A 5343-nucleotide genomic window follows, 5' to 3' on the forward strand; every position below is an offset into this window, starting at 1 on the left:
TACTCACACACACACACACACATTATATATGTATATATATTCTTTATTTTTTATTTACCATACTGTCATACTTAACGTATTTTATAGGAAATGAACAGTGACACAGTAAGTTTCTGAAAATGCTGTAGAATCCGGTTGTGACAAACCCAAATCATCACTGCTGCATAGTTGTATTTTTCCAGTTGCCAAATATGTTTATGTAGTTAAGAATAGTCTTAAGCTTTGACTTAAGTGTTAAAAAATTCTTAGTAAAAAGTAGGACTTTTCTAAGAGTAGGAGACAGCTCTCTTAAATAATTTAGGAGCTGAGACCTCTTTTAACACTTAGGAACCTTTATGAATCACTCTTATTCTTAAGTCTAGGAATAAGAGTAAAATTACGTCATTCTTAGAATTTTGACACACTTAAGACTAAACTTTTACTTTGAGCGGCTTTATACATACGGCCCCTGATCTCTATACAAGCAAGATCACATCAATATTAGCAGTTGACTGTGTATGAAATAAAAAAAGAATAATGATTTAACTCGTTAGAATCTTCCATTTTAATAATCACCAACAAAACCGCCAGCATTTGGTTAAGTATTTGCTATATAGGTTTCAGAGAAAACCATAAACAAATCAAACTATTCTGATTCCACATTAATAAAAATTAAATTCAGATGCATCCTGCATGCATACTCACTTTTGTACATTGGCCACAGGTATAGAATTATGGAGAACAATGATGTTAAAGCCACTGGCAATATGAGACCATATCTTCCCCCATCTTTTTGGTGTGCATGTGACATCTTTTACTGAACGCTTGACGGAGGGCGTTTCTGAAGCTTGGTGCTGACGCGACCGTGATAGTGACAACAGCCAATCACATTAGTCTTCTGGTGTTGCATGAACGCGATTGGCTAGCGTCTGCGCTAGGGTATTTGCATAAGGCGATCTGATTGGCTGACGCCTGCGTTGGCGCTTGAAAAGTTGAAAAGTTTTCAACTTCTGCCGCGAGCAACGGACCCAACGCGACGCGACAGACCCACAATTCATTTCGCCAACGCTTGACGTCACTCCATTCAAAGTAAACGAGAGGCGTTGACGCTGACGCCCGTGTGAATGGGGCGTAGGCCACAGCTGCCCCAGGGTATTAACCATTGTTTTTGCGTATTGATTACCATTTGTACAACCACAGTTTGACTCCATGGTTAAACTACAGTATGCATAGAGCCATAAGCCAAAGCAATTGCGTCGACGATCCAGTGTGACAGCCTTTGCTTGGAGCCTTTTGTGCGCCCTCCAAAGCATACAAATAGCTGCTCCGAGAGCCTGAACTGTCTAGAGCGCTCGATATAAATGTGCACCGTACGTACAGGGCACAGCAAAAGTGTATTAAGCGTCTCCGGCCCGGCAAGCAGATGTTATGACCTGCGCTTAAAATGGAGTCGAAAGCACTTTAGGCACATAACCCTTCCTAGGCTTTAAGGTGAGTCTGCAATCACCTGGCCCGAACTCAATACACGATTCGTCAACTGACAGCACCTGCTGGTCCCCCACTCACTTAACAGAGGCCAGCGCGAGCAGGAGCGCTGTCTTGAGAGAGAGCGCTCGCAAGCTCGCTGATTGTATGGGCTGGAACGGGGGTCCCGTGAGGGCTTCAAGTACAAGCGCCAAGTCCCAAGTGGGTAGGGTGGAAGGGCGAGGAGGGTTCAGCCTTCTTGTTCCTTTTAAAAATTGTATGATCAGGTCATTTCTGCCGATTGGGCGATTATCGACGTGCACGTTGTAGCGTCTGGACCACTCAAACACACAATATATATTTTGTTTTTATATTTAACAAATACTCTGTAACCCCCTCAGTTAACAAGCCAACAGAACAGATTCCCTTTCCTCTCTGATTTTGCAAAGCACGTGAGGCAGAAGTTTTACTGGAGTAAAGGCATACTTGCGTATTTTCGGCCAGCTGTGAGCTCGTGCATCCACTCCCAGGGGAGACCGTGTCAGTGAATAAAACAGCGGGCAGTGAGTGTTCTCCGCTGATGCGAAGAGATCCACCTCCGCCCTGCCAAATACACTCCAAATCATATTGACTGTCAAAGGGTGTAACCTCCACTCTCCGTGGATCACCCCACCCCTTGACAGTAAGTCTGCGCCGTAATTCAGGCGTCTGGGGACATGTACTGCCCGGATGGAGAGGGGGTGTCGATCTGCCCACAGAAGAAGGTCTCTTGCCAGCCGCAGCAGCGGCCGCGAGCTCACGCCCCCTTGGTGACTTATAAACGCTACCACTGTCATGCTGTCCATCCTGATGAAAACGTGACGGTGGAGAATGTCCGGGAGAAAGCACTCGAGCGCTAGGTGTACAGCACGGAGCTCCAGACAGTTTATGTGCCACAACTTCTCCGTTTCTGACCACGTCCCGAAGGCTGGTCTGCCGTCGCATATCCGCTGATGCGAAGAGATCCACCTCCGCCCTGCCAAATACACTCCAAATCATATTGACTGTCAAAGGGTGTAACCTCCACTCTCCGTGGATCACCCCACCCCTTGACAGTAAGTCTGCGCCGTAATTCAGGCGTCTGGGGACATGTACTGCCCGGATGGAGAGGAGGTGTTGATCTGCCCACAGAAGAAGGTCTCTCGCCAGCCGCAGCAGTGGCCGCGAGCTCACACCCCCTTGGTGATTTATAAATGCTACCACTGTCATGTTGTCTGTCCTGATGAGAACGTGACGGTGGAGAATGTCCGGGAGAAAGCACTCGAGCGCTAGGTGTACAGCACGGAGCTCCAGACCGTTTATGTGCCACAACTTCCCCGTTTCTGACCACATCCCGAAGGCTGGTCTGCCGTCGCATACGGCTCCCCAACCTGTGCTCGATGCATCTGTCGTAACAGTCTTTCTCCTGATCACTTGGCCAATAGGAACACCCCGGAGATACAGAGTCATATCACGGCAAGGGGTCAGCGCTTTCAAGCAGTCGCGCGTTACTCGTACGCGCAAGGTGCCAGCGCTCTGTGGCACGTGACTTTTCAGCCAGAGCTGAAGCAGTCGCATATGTAGGAGTCCTAATTTGCACACTGTTGAGGCGGCAGCCATCTGGCCAAGCGTCCTCTGAAAGCATTTCAGCGGGGGAGAGTGTCCTATCTTGAAGACTGCGAGAGAGCTGATCAGTTTTTGTTTTTGATTGAATTCAGCTCCACTCCTAAAAAGGAGATGGTCTGGCTCGGTACCAGCATGCTCTTTTGCATATTCATAGTCAGCCCTAAGCTCTGAACATGAGTGAGAAGTCTGAGCTTGTCACTAAGCAGTGTGCTCTCTGATTGGGCTAAGACTAGCTAATCGTCGAGATAGTTCAGGATGCGCGTTCCGCTCTGCTTTAGAGGGGAGAGAGCAGCATCCACTCACTTCGTAAACGTACGAGGGGCCAAAGACAAACCAAAGGGTAGGACCGTGAATTGATACGCTATCCCCTCAAATGCAAATCTCAGGAAGCGCCTGTGGGGCTACCTGAATGTGGAAATACGCATCCTTTAAATCCACGGAGATAAACCAATCTCTCGGTCTGATGTGTGAGGATTTGCCTTAGCGTAATCATTTTGAAAGAGCGCTTCGAAAGCGCGCGATTCAGCGGTCTCAAATCCAAGATTGGGCTGAGTCCACAGTCTTTCTTTGGCACCAGAAAATAACGACTGTAGAAGCCGCTCTTGCGATCTGCAAGGGGCACTATCTCTACAGCGCATTTTGCGAGAAGATTGTGTATGTCCTCTCGAAGAACTGAGGCATTCTGCTCCCGTACAGTGGACATTAACACACCGTTGAAACGGGGCGGGACGGATAACTTGCCGTTGGGGGGCGAGGAGTTTAATACCACACGAGTGTGAGAGCGAGTGATGGGGGGAGGGGAGTGAGAGGAGGAAAATTGCCCTGATATTGAGGTGAGTTTTGTATTTTTTTTTACTTTATTGCACTGCACAGTGGAACAGTCAAAACACAAACCTGACAATCGTTCTTGCCGCCCGCAACAGGCAGGGGGGCGTGGTGAACACACACAGCGGAGCTAGCAGACTTCTTCAGTGGCTCGTCTTCGGCGCTGGGTGCAGCTTTCCTCCTCCGAGAGACAGCGTCAGGAACGCGGCTTTGATTCCGGAGCCGGTGGCCTACCGCCTCTGTCAGGGTCATGTTCGCGCCGAACAGCAGCAGAAGAGGCGTGCGGTCTTCCTGCGCGCTGTGCTGGTGAGGAGCGGGAACGCGCAGGAGGGTACGCGCCGGCGCATTTTAGCAGGAAGTGGCTAATGACCTTAGACTGTTTCTGCAGTCTAAGTGCAGTTTCTGCAGTTGATGAGCTCGGTTTGGAGTGGGCGCCTCCTGCCGAGCCGGCCAGAAGCCGTCTGGACGAGTGGTAGTCTGGACAGACTGCTCCGTGAACGTCTCCACCGCCACTCCAAAGAGACCGATGGATTCACGGGTGCGTCCAGAAGGGCCGTCTTCTCTGAGTCTTTCAACTCAGTCAGGGTATTACGGAGTTGCTTCAATTACACGTCCACACGTTATATCGTCTGTACGCGTACCAAGTCAGCAAATTTCCTTTGGCGCGGATCTGGCCCATATCAACAGCTAAAGTGTGGCCCAGATTAGTTTGTGTTCGCCGGCCCAAAACTGGTCCACATATTTTTAGCCAGAACTGAACCTAAACAGTGCCATAACCCAACCCAGAGTGAGCCAAATAATAAAAACAGATGTGGCTGATATATGGACCTTATATGGTATTCTTATATGGCTGAGTTCTGTAAAGGGCTGACGGCCCTTATGTGGCCCACATGTGGCTGATAAACCAAATGCCATTATTTAACCATATTTACACCACACCTATTTTTTTAATTTAAAATACCCATTACACAGTAAATCTTAAACACAAAAATGGATTCACACTCATCACACTCATATGTTTATAGTAGAATTTTAATAACAGAATTACAATACAGAACATAAAAGAAGTTGATACAGTTGATACTTCTCGCCAGTCTTTCTCACTCACAGTCTGTCAGGAAAAAGAAAAGAAAAAAGAACATTAGTATATCATAATTAGTATCACACATTAGATATTATTTCAAGACAAGCACATAAAGGAGTGTAAATCAGCACTGCACACATTCTTTTCTACCACCCAAGACATGAGTGCCTTTTAAATTAGGAAAATTTTTGCTACTTTAATAACAGTCTATTTTTAGACATAATACTTAATTATATACATAATATTAATGAAAACATTAGTAGTGTCATTGTACCTCAGTTTTGAAGTCACAGTTTCATACATTTCTGGTACAGCAGGGGGAGAAAACATACAATTGCTTTTTTTTT

The sequence above is a fragment of the Sinocyclocheilus rhinocerous genome, unplaced genomic scaffold (genome assembly GCF_001515625.1).
Source record: "Sinocyclocheilus rhinocerous isolate Xijiao unplaced genomic scaffold, SAMN03320098_v1.1 scaffold1600, whole genome shotgun sequence".
Lineage (NCBI taxonomy): Eukaryota > Metazoa > Chordata > Actinopteri > Cypriniformes > Cyprinidae > Sinocyclocheilus > Sinocyclocheilus rhinocerous.